The sequence below is a fragment of the Drosophila miranda genome (genome assembly GCF_003369915.1).
Source record: "Drosophila miranda strain MSH22 chromosome Y unlocalized genomic scaffold, D.miranda_PacBio2.1 Contig_Y3_pilon, whole genome shotgun sequence".
In the NCBI taxonomy this organism is placed as follows: Eukaryota; Metazoa; Arthropoda; class Insecta; order Diptera; family Drosophilidae; genus Drosophila; species Drosophila miranda.
This window is the reverse complement of record NW_022881625.1, coordinates 6114891-6126930: the sequence shown is the minus strand read 5'-3', so window position 1 is coordinate 6126930 and position 12040 is coordinate 6114891.

Genomic DNA, 12040 nt, shown 5'->3' with positions numbered 1-12040 from the left:
ATATTTACTGTCTATATAACCATTATATACTACTTACTTACTGACAACAAATTATTAAGTGTTTTGTTCAATTTCATTATTCGTATGTTAATAAAAACAATTTCAGACTAACGTAAACTTACAGTCTGCTCTGAATACGGGTTAAATGCTACTGCTGTGGTAGTTGATTATTACTCGTACAATAAATACTATAGCTTAGAGCCATCCTGCGTCCCTGGTCACCGGTGGATCAAGCCTTCAGAACAACAAAATCAATCAAACAACAACAATCAATTCAAAAATCAATCAAACAACAAACAAAAATTGAACACTACAGCTAAAAATCTTGTACAGGCTTCTACAGCTGAAAATCTTGTACAGGCTGAAATATTCTACATTCTACAGCTGAAAATCTTGTACAGGCTGAAAATATTTTACATTCTACAGCTGAAAATCTTGTACAGGCTTCTACAGCTGAAAATCTTGTACAGGCTGAAATATTCTACATTCTACAGCTGAAAATCTTGTACAGGCTGAAAATATTCTACATTCTACAGCTGAAAATCTTGTACAGGCTTCTATAGCTGAAAATCTTGTACAGGCTGAAATATTCCACATTCTACAGCTGAAAATCTTGTACAGGCTGAAAATATTCTACATTCTACAGCTGAAAATCTTGTACAGGCTTCTACAGCTGAAAATCTTGTACAGGCTGAAATATTCTACATTCTACAGCTGAAAATCTTGTACAGGCTGAAAATATTCTACATTCTACAGCTGAAAATACATTAATTATGTATAGTACATGTATAATACATACTACATAAAATAAATAAAATAAAAAACAAATTATTATTATTATTGTTATTATTTTTAAAATTAATATAATTATACTACATACTACAAAATATTTTCTAACGTCTTATTTAATAATTTAATTTTTTGGGCCATTATTTGGAGAGCCATGAACACTACAGTTGTAGCATAATATACTGGGTTTCTGTTGAAATCTTCTTTAGACGATACTTTCATTATGTTTATAAAAATTGTTGATAAATGCTTGCACGATCCTCGAAGGTATTGCTGTTCATGTTGTTAAAACATATTGGTTCGTTTCTAATTTCGAAATGTTTTTCAACAGCGCGTAATAAGTTCATTATTTCATTTTTAATGATTTCTTTAACTTTATCAGACATTAGGTAGTCGGGCAAGTTGTCTACCTACTTCGTAGCCTCAAAGATACTCTTGTAATTTTCTTTCCTGTATTCCTTGACATACATATTTGACAACAACACATCCTCATGTATATCATTTTTTAGGATAACCTTTTTGAGGTGGGGCAGATCCCACAATATGGGGAATTTTCCCCTTACACTTTTGCACGGCATGAAATTTGCCAAGCAGTGGTCGGATCCAACTGCCAACAGTTGACTTGACAAGCCCCCACTCTCAACGTCCCTCAATACTAAATCGAGTCCTTCCTTGACCGCATTCCTGCCTAGTGCAGATGTTTTGGAAACGGGACAAATGTGGAAATACAAATAATGAATTTCATTCCCGTTAATTGGGATTGCAGCGACTGCAAGAATTTTCCATTTATGTACCGGTCCTTTTTTTGCATATTGGTACCACGGCATGTGATACTCATCCATGTAAATGGAAAATTCTGAGTCGCTTAGTTTCTGTAAATTTACAGTCATGTTAATGCGTCCATTCATTATGTTTCCGTGCATTTTCAGTTCTTCCAATGCGTCCGTTACCAGATTTTCGGGGGCCTGTACCTTTGTGCAATTCATTGCTCGCTTGAAGGCGACCAATATCGTTGACCAGATCATCGTTACCGACGATACCTGGAGGAAGAAAAGTCTGATTCACCTGCTCCAATGTAATTGCCACAATCTACTCACCTTCAGTGTCGTCGTCGTCAACATCCATGGGCAATGTACTAACCAGCCGGTCCAGCGGTCTACACGGCAGATGTTCCTCTGCCTCTTTGTCCTGATACGGCTCGAACAGATTGAGTTCATTTATGTCCTCATCGAAACACGACAATTGCGACGGCTCCAACAGATTGAGTTCATTTATGTCCTCATCGAAACACGACAATTGCGACGGCTCGAACATATCTTCCTCTATGTCCTGATACGGCTCGAACAGATTGAGTTCCTTTATGTCCCCATCGAAACACGACAATTTATGCATTTCTGAATCTATCTTTTTATCCATCTTGGCGCGGTTCTTGGGTTACTCTTATTAACTTATTTCACTCTTTTCTCTATTTTTGTCGATCGTCGAATAACTCGCCTCAGACTTATCGCAGTATAATATCATATAAAACCTATCGCAGTATCATATCGCAGTATAATATCGCATAAAACTAATTACAGTATAATATCTCGATCGGTTAGGGTTAATATATGTTGCCTTACAATTATTTTATTTTTATTTTTATACATGTTGAAATCAGGAAACTAGACGCGGAATTATGTGATATTTATCGGTCCGTATCGTATAGCAACAAAATATCTGTAAACGTTCTTCCTTCTTGATCGTCGTATTCGAATAAATGTGTGTTGGCATATCGAGTACATTGGTATTTCTTATAATACTATCGATGAGTAAATACCAAAACCATACATGCCCCGTTATTTAAAACATAAATAAAGAACACAAAATAAGACAAAGATGTACATTAATTTGGGAGGTGTAAGAATTGACGGGGTGGACAGTGCCCTTGTTAATGTATTATGCGGGATATACTGGGACCATCTGCAAGGCCGGAAAGTGCAAAGCCCGAAAGCACAGGAAATTGCCAACATGACGTTGTCGTTCGGTGGAGCCCAAGTTTGCGACATAAGTGCAGCAGGAGTGATTAATTTGTACTTTTTTTCTGGACCATCAACGTAAGTAAATTAGTTACATTTATATTATATTCTTCTAATAATGTATTCCATTCAGCGGGGACGACGCACGCGAATTATGCTGAGCCTGTTACTCCGGTGCAGAATATTTCTGTTCTGATGATATCTCAGGATATTGAGGATATTGACAACAATATGAACGGTGATACGGAGGAGTCGGCCACAACTCAGGATATTGAGGATATTGACAATATGCACGGTGATACGGAGGAGTCGGCCACAACTCAGGATATTGAGGATATTGACAACAATATGAACGGTCATACGGAGGAGTCGGCCACAACTCACGATATTGAGGAGAATATTGACAACATTTCTGACAATATTCACAATATTTCTGATTATATGATATGGAGTGTACTATTTCTGATGAAATATATGATTCGCCTGAGCCAGTGCACCACGTGGAGGAGAAGCAGGAGCAGGAGGTTCGGGAGGATCCGGACTTAAGTAAGTAAATAAGTAAAATTTTAAAAAAATACATATAATAACTTCTTAATTCTCCAGACATGTTCACTGAAGACAATCTTAGTACTGAAAGTGGAAAGGACAATTTGAAAACACAGATTGTAGTGTACCAGAGTTTAAATATATATATATGTAAACAGATATATAGGCCCTCGGTATCAGCAGATGACCATGACTGACTTAAGGACGGCGTACAAATAGGGTTGGTCGTGTGCACTCTTGCTAGGCTCGGGTCTAGCTCGCCGGATGGTCGGGGTTCTTCCTCGCCTAATTGTACTATCGTACTCCACTACATTTAATTAGTGCACTTTACGGGAACTATAAGTGATTATATAAAACAAAGGAAACTGAAATACTGATAGCGCCGACACGCCAAAAAAAAAAGCCCTACTGAACCATTTCTATTTAGAGAGAACCTAGGTGTTGATTGTCCCTCTCTTCTGTACCCTCCCTACCATGACATTGCGTTCGAGTTCTTGCATTGTCCCTTGATCAATCCTTTACTAAGGTTTACCACATTTTATAAGATCCTGGCACGGATACTCGACAGGCCATTTTTATGATTTTAAAGATTCATTTCAATCCAAAAAGATTCATATTTTAATATAATGTGAGACTTCAATTTCAATATTCATCACGTTGCAGTTGTAGAAACACAACAATTGACTTAGCTTCTAATTTGTGGGTAATATTTCCTTAATCCTAATTATCATATAAGTTTAGTTATAAATTCATTATTTTAAAGCATGAAAAACATTAGGGTATAGATATATATATATATATAAACGAGAGAATAAGAATCGAAATCGTAAACAAAAGCTAGATCAGACTGGGGTGCATTATACACACTGAGCAGACGGGTTTGAATCATTATACACTGTATGCATATCTACACTTTCAAGTTAATAGGCTCTTTTGACCAAACTACTTTTTGCTGTACATAATTACTCACTCCGGCGTTATTGTCTTACGCTGATCGTTGGGCCCAATGATGTCGTAGATGTTGACCGCAGCTGTTTAAAATATGGAAATCATAACTATATAATGCATACAATACAATTACGCTACAAACACCGTCGCATAGTCATCAGTCAGTTGTTTTGGTTTTCATAATACAGACAGAAATTTAATTGTTATGCTCTATCGCGAAAATTGAACCAAAAGGTAGCAAACGAAGACAATTTAGTGTGCATATGCACATATGTATGTAGGTATGTACGCGCGTAACATCAAAGAGGGGTGTTAATAAAGTTTCAGTTACATTACGTTAAACTGCTGATGTTTATGCGTTGGAACTTGATAATGAATTAAATGTAAATTGGACAAAACTCGATCCTGTGCTGCTGCTTTGTAGACTGTTGACCGCCTGAAGTTGGATAGAGGTCAACAGGTGCGATGTATATGGTTCCGGGCCGTACTGACGAATCTTCCGCCAAGCTTGTATTTAGTTATTTATGTCTGAGCAGCACTAAATATTCTTGGCGATTAAGGCTGATCTGTTCCACTTGGATCTTTGGAGATTCCGACTTGGTGGCAATATAAGGTCCAGAAAAGATGAATTATGGATGGAGTTGGAGAAACCTCGACAACTGTTCGCCTAAGCCAGCTCCCAGGGTAGTCTTCTCGAGACTATACCGCGATGGGGCAGCTTAGGTACACCTCCCTGCAACATAGGTTATGTCAGCACGTGCACGGCACTAATATGAAAACATACCTCTTTTCCCAAATATATCTGCACTAAATTCTTGTCATTCACTGACCACTGAACTGTACGGCACTTGTAACTATATGCTTCCAGCATATATTTGTGGAAATATATATATTTTCCGGATAGCACTATATATATGTGTGTGCAATATGTATGTTGCTCGCACTCGGAAATTATCACGTCTTTACAGATCGATCAACTTTCTTATATTGTTCAAAGCAGTAATAGACGATGGACTGAGTAGCCAGTGCAGCAGAGCTTTTGAGCTTTTTACTAACTGTGCAATCGTATGATCCAGAACATTCGCAGCAGCATACAACGATCGTCTAATGCACAGCATAGCTTAACTGTGCAATCGTACGATTGCCGTCTATGCTTCCCACTGTCCGTCGCTTGTATGTGTTCGTGGGCGTTCGGACTTAAGAGCGGCTAAGGCTTTGATCCAACCTTAAGAGCGGCTAAAGCTTGATCGTTCGAAATATCACTAGGGGGTCTCACGAGACGAAAGAAGATAACCAATTCCCTATATTTTGTGCTGGCCACTACACCACAGATAATTATACAAGACCTGCTCGACGAATAATTATCTGAAGAACTTGATCAGGAGAGATTATTTCCTGATTTGAATGTCTTTCAGATGATACACGCCGAGATATTTCTTGTTCCATCGACCAATTCGTAATAGTACGGACTTCGCTTTTTAATTACCTGAGCGGGAATGAACACAGGGGCTAGTTTAGAACTAAACTTTTTTATAGCACTACTTTGTGTGAAATTTCTAGCATATACCAAATCTCCAATCTTTAATTGTGTATCACGGCAGCGCAAATTGTATCTATGCGAATTTTCTCGTCTGCTGTCAATTTATGTAGGTTCGGTGGTTCTTCGACGTCATCCGTACCTCCAACATCTAATTCAGATACCTCTGCAGTGTGTGAGATTTTATCTAAAAGTCCAAATTTTTGCCAGAAGTCTATCCCCAAATAGACGTCTTGCTTGAGTTCAGGAATAAGAAACATTTCTAGGTCTGCCGTGCATCCACGGTAATTAATTTGTGTTACCAGCTTGCCTATAACCTTACTTTCAGTATCGTTAGCCGTTCGTATTGCTCCTGAACACTTCTTAACCTTGCAATGCGCCAACATTTCTTTCGCGGCTGAACCTCCAATACAACTGATTGTGGCCCCCGAATCCAACAAAGCTATGTAATCACTGCCTTCAATGGTGACACTGGTGTACAGCCTGCTATCCGAACTAAGAAATATAGCTGAAACAAACTTGTTCTTATTCTTGCGAACCATCTTCCAAAATTGTCTCAAACGTTTAGTTGAACGTTTGGGCTTTCTTACAAATTTAAAACTATCTATCTTATCAAAAATTTTCTTACGCGTTGTAATATAATTTGCTTCCCTTTCAGGTAAAGGAGTAAATGAAAAATGATATGCCGTAGGCAGGGTTTCCTCTACTGTTTGTGAGCTGATCTTAGGCTCCCTTAAACTTTGGTCGTTCGTTAAACTAGTAGGTGATTCTTGCAAACTTTTTTCTAAGGATGTGTCTGCTTGTTGTTGTTTAACACATCCTTCTGCCGGTTTCCCGGAGGGTTACATTTGGGACATACCGGTTTGTAAGTATCTTTTGTTCCACACCCGTAGCAAAAGATCTTACGAGGACCTACACAATCGTCAAATTTATGACCTTTGTTGTCACAGTTCCAGCAAGTTGGAACTGACTGTGAAGTACGACGTTGTATTTGACACACTTCATTATGCTCGACCAAGTCATCGAATAGCTGCTCGCTATCGTCTGGACCTGACAATTCCGATACGTATGAGCGAAGAGGCCTTTGCTTGACCGATCTTATATCGTTATAAAACTGCTCGTGCTTACGTACCTCTCGTCGTAATAACGATCTATTGGCAATCTTTAAGTGAAGAAGCTCGTGGTGAAGAGTGGGCTTGGAATTTCTAATAAGTAGATTCACAACATCTTCTTCTGTAACCGAATTTTGAAGCCTATCCACGAGATCTTCGATAGCATATTGAAAGTCATCGAAGGATTCGTTTTCGCCCTGACGACGTTTCCTAATCTTTTCCCAGATATCATAGTCGGTCTCAACATCTTCAAATCTTCTTCTAAACTCTATACAAAACGTATCCCAATTAAAGTTTGGGTAATTTCGATGGAATTTCCAGTACCAATCACTAGCTTTTCCCGCGAATAAAAGATACAAGTGATCACAAAGCAATTGATAATTGTTATAAAGATTTTGTTGCGTTAGAGAACGTACTCGATAAATAAACTCATCCATCCTCATGCAAGTTTTTGAACCATCGAATTTAATGCGCCAATTCTGCATTATACTGGAAACTTTTGCTGGTGCTACGTGTGAGCTCGAATTACTTCGATTTGCACTCGCTCTTGAAAAATCTAAAAGAACTTCTGCGTGACTTTCTCGTGCTTGACCGATACCCACGTTATTTGTTTGGTTAATGTTATCGTCACCGGAAACATCGGGAGAGATATGTTCTGGTTGCGTCAGCTGGAGTGACGCTAATTGACTTTGAATCGAAGATTCAATTGTTTTGCTTAAAAATGAAGTTAGTTGTTCCATTAACTGAGCCTGTTGAATGCTTACAGCAGACTGGACGTAGTTAGCGATTTCCACTTGAGAGGTTATTGGAAGGGTTGTGTTGTTGGTTTCAGTTTCTGTTAGTGAGCGATCTAACCTGGATCGTTGAGTTGCTCTCGTATTCATACCCCTTCTAATAAACTTTTGGCCCTTTTTAGGTCGATTAGACGTTCCGTCTATTGTGCTAAAAGATTCGTTGGCACTAGTTGGTCGTGTTCCTTCGGCGTTAAGCTCGGCTAACAACGGGTTGTTAGAGAATGTTAGTGCCAGAGCAGAACAATCTAATGAACAGGTGGGACATTTTGGGTTTGTCCTAATCTGTTCCAAAATACAAAGTTTATGGAATTTGTGTCTACACGGGGTGTTGGCTATAATCTCACTAGTTCCCAATACTTCGTTGCAAATTCCACAAAATGGTTCTGCTTCCTGCAACGCAGTTGTTATGTCATCTGTACTTCGCCTTACAGCCATTGTATATCAGACAATATTTAAGGAATTAAAGAAAAAAAAAAAATAATAAAAAAAAATTATATAAGAAGGTATTAATTGTAATAATAATGTCTGTCTTTCCCACATGCCAGAATACTTACGAAATATCTATTTGGTTTCAGTAGGCTTTTCTATTTTCGTTAATATGGACTAATTATCAGTTAATGACCTCGTGCACTGAATCATTGGACAACTATCGCGATTTGGCAATATAAAATTGTAAATCCGAATAACTCAAGATGCCTAAAGTGAAAAAGCAGGTTTGCTTTGGTCGATCAATCCAAAATAAACTGAATTGGAACCGCTAAATCCTAAAACAATTCCTGTTTATTCTGATCACTGTATGATATTGCATAACTGTCTCTGATACTCACAATTCGATACTGTAGGTCTGTTTTGGTCAACCAATCCGAAATAAAATGAATTGCAGTTGCTAAATCCGAAAACCGAGTCAAAGTATAAATTTTGAAATCTTTAACCTTTGTGCAATATTTTGCAAAAGAAAATGTGTCGTTGAAATTTTGATGTATTACCGGTTGAGCTTGGAGAACCAAGGCAAGATTTGCTTGTCTTATTAAAATAAACGGCCTATATAGTAAGACACTATAAATCCAAATTTTAATATCGGCTCTGAATTGGTTTTAGATTCTAAGGCAAGTTGCCTGGCCCCACGTTGGGCGCCATAAATGTGTAGTGTACCAGAGTTTAAATATATATATATGTAAACAGATATATAGGCCCTCGGTATCAGCAGATGACCATGACTGACTTAAGGACGGCGTACAAATAGGGTTGGTCGTGTGCACTCTTGCTAGGCTCGGGTCTAGCTCGCCGGATGGTCGGGGTTCTTCCTCGCCTAATTGTACTATCGTACTCCACTACATTTAATTAGTGCACTTTACGGGAACTATAAGTGATTATATAAAACAAAGGAAACTGAAATACTGATAGCGCCGACACGCCAAAAAAAAAAGCCCTACTGAACCATTTCTATTTAGAGAGAACCTAGGTGTTGATTGTCCCTCTCTTCTGTACCCTCCCTACCATGACATTGCGTTCGAGTTCTTGCATTGTCCCTTGATCAATCCTTTACTAAGGTTTACCACATTTTATAAGATCCTGGCACGGATACTCGACAGGCCATTTTTATGATTTTAAAGATTCATTTCAATCCAAAAAGATTCATATTTTAATATAATGTGAGACTTCAATTTCAATATTCATCACGTTGCAGTTGTAGAAACACAACAATTGACTTAGCTTCTAATTTGTGGGTAATATTTCCTTAATCCTAATTATCATATAAGTTTAGTTATAAATTCATTATTTTAAAGCATGAAAAACATTAGGGTATAGATATATATATATATATAAACGAGAGAATAAGAATCGAAATCGTAAACAAAAGCTAGATCAGACTGGGGTGCATTATACACACTGAGCAGACGGGTTTGAATCATTATACACTGTATGCATATCTACACTTTCAAGTTAATAGGCTCTTTTGACCAAACTACTTTTTGCTGTACATAATTACTCACTCCGGCGTTATTGTCTTACGCTGATCGTTGGGCCCAATGATGTCGTAGATGTTGACCGCAGCTGTTTAAAATATGGAAATCATAACTATATAATGCATACAATACAATTACGCTACAAACACCGTCGCATAGTCATCAGTCAGTTGTTTTGGTTTTCATAATACAGACAGAAATTTAATTGTTATGCTCTATCGCGAAAATTGAACCAAAAGGTAGCAAACGAAGACAATTTAGTGTGCATATGCACATATGTATGTAGGTATGTACGCGCGTAACATCAAAGAGGGGTGTTAATAAAGTTTCAGTTACATTACGTTAAACTGCTGATGTTTATGCGTTGGAACTTGATAATGAATTAAATGTAAATTGGACAAAACTCGATCCTGTGCTGCTGCTTTGTAGACTGTTGACCGCCTGAAGTTGGTTAGAGGTCAACAGGTGCGATGTATATGGTTCCGGGCCGTACTGACGAATCTTCCGCCAAGCTTGTATTTAGTTATTTATGTCTGAGCAGCACTAAATATTCTTGGCGATTAAGGCTGATCTGTTCCACTTGGATCTTTGGAGATTCCGACTTGGTGGCAATATAAGGTCCAGAAAAGATGAATTATGGATGGAGTTGGAGAAACCTCGACAACTGTTCGCCTAAGCCAGCTCCCAGGGTAGTCTTCTCGAGACTATACCGCGATGGGGCAGCTTAGGTACACCTCCCTGCAACATAGGTTATGTCAGCACGTGCACGGCACTAATATGAAAACATACCTCTTTTCCCAAATATATCTGCACTAAATTCTTGTCATTCACTGACCACTGAACTGTACGGCACTTGTAACTATATGCTTCCAGCATATATTTGTGGAAATATATATATTTTCCGGATAGCACTATATATATGTGTGTGCAATATGTATGTTGCTCGCACTCGGAAATTATCACGTCTTTACAGATCGATCAACTTTCTTATATTGTTCAAAGCAGTAATAGACGATGGACTGAGTAGCCAGTGCAGCAGAGCTTTTGAGCTTTTTACTAACTGTGCAATCGTATGATCCAGAACATTCGCAGCAGCATACAACGATCGTCTAATGCACAGCATAGCTTAACTGTGCAATCGTACGATTGCCGTCTATGCTTCCCACTGTCCGTCGCTTGTATGTGTTCGTGGGCGTTCGGACTTAAGAGCGGCTAAGGCTTTGATCCAACCTTAAGAGCGGCTAAAGCTTGATCGTTCGAAATATCACTAGGGGGTCTCACGAAACGAAAGAAGATAACCAATTCCCTATATTTTGTGCTGGCTACTACAAGATTTCCCCTCAGTCTTCGCCCCCGTGCATGGCAGCAAGTGCAAACTATGCGGCAAAATGATTGGAAGGTTGAGCACCTTGGGAAAACACGTAATGAACCAACATTACACAGCAATAAGAGGTATGGTTTCAAGGAATTCGAAGGCAATGCAAAAAATTGCTGCCGTTTTTAAGGAAAAAAAAGTGACCATGTTAAGACTATCAGAGGAAACTGGGGTGCCGGCCGAGTATTTGAGGGCGATAGTCATGTGCAGCGATGACTATAAAAAAATTGGGTGCCGCTTGTGGGCCAAGACGGATGCAGAGAAGCTGAAGGACATCAACCAATAACTGTTTCGTTTTTTAATTTTAATATTTGATTTGGCTTGAGTAGACTGATCCAGAGAAGCTGAAGGAAATCAACCAATAACTGTTTCGTTTTTTAATTTTAATATTTGATTTGAGTAGAAAAACTCGCCTGTTATTCGTAAATGTAACGACTGAAAATAAGCTTATTGACAAAAAAGGGAGGAGTATTTATATTGTGTGGTCGCCTTTGGGCCAAGAAATCATCAAAGTTATTCACGTCGCACAGTTTGGGAAAAAACTGGACTGGAGTGGAGTCGACTGGAGGGACTGCAATGACACTTGCCGGCTGGCGGCCTCTTGGAAATTTTAAGCCTCGTTAAGCTTCAGGTCAACCGCCTGGCTGGTCTGCTTGAGCGCTCCATCGAATGGATTAACCTTCGCTCTGGATATACTGGATGCCCTTTTGGATTACAGGACTACCCTCTTTAGCGCCTTTGAATGGATAAACAAAGTGCATGTCCTACATGGATTACAGCCGTATAGCGCATCATAAAAGGTAAGAAATCAAGCCACAAATTGAATGCCGAACATAGCAAATGCTTAACCCATGATACCACCAAAAGGGGGAGAGGGAGTAGAGGGGGATGAGTGCCCCCTATTAATCCTAAGTTCTTCCTGTGATTTTATGTACATTTGTACACGGGGAACAGAGG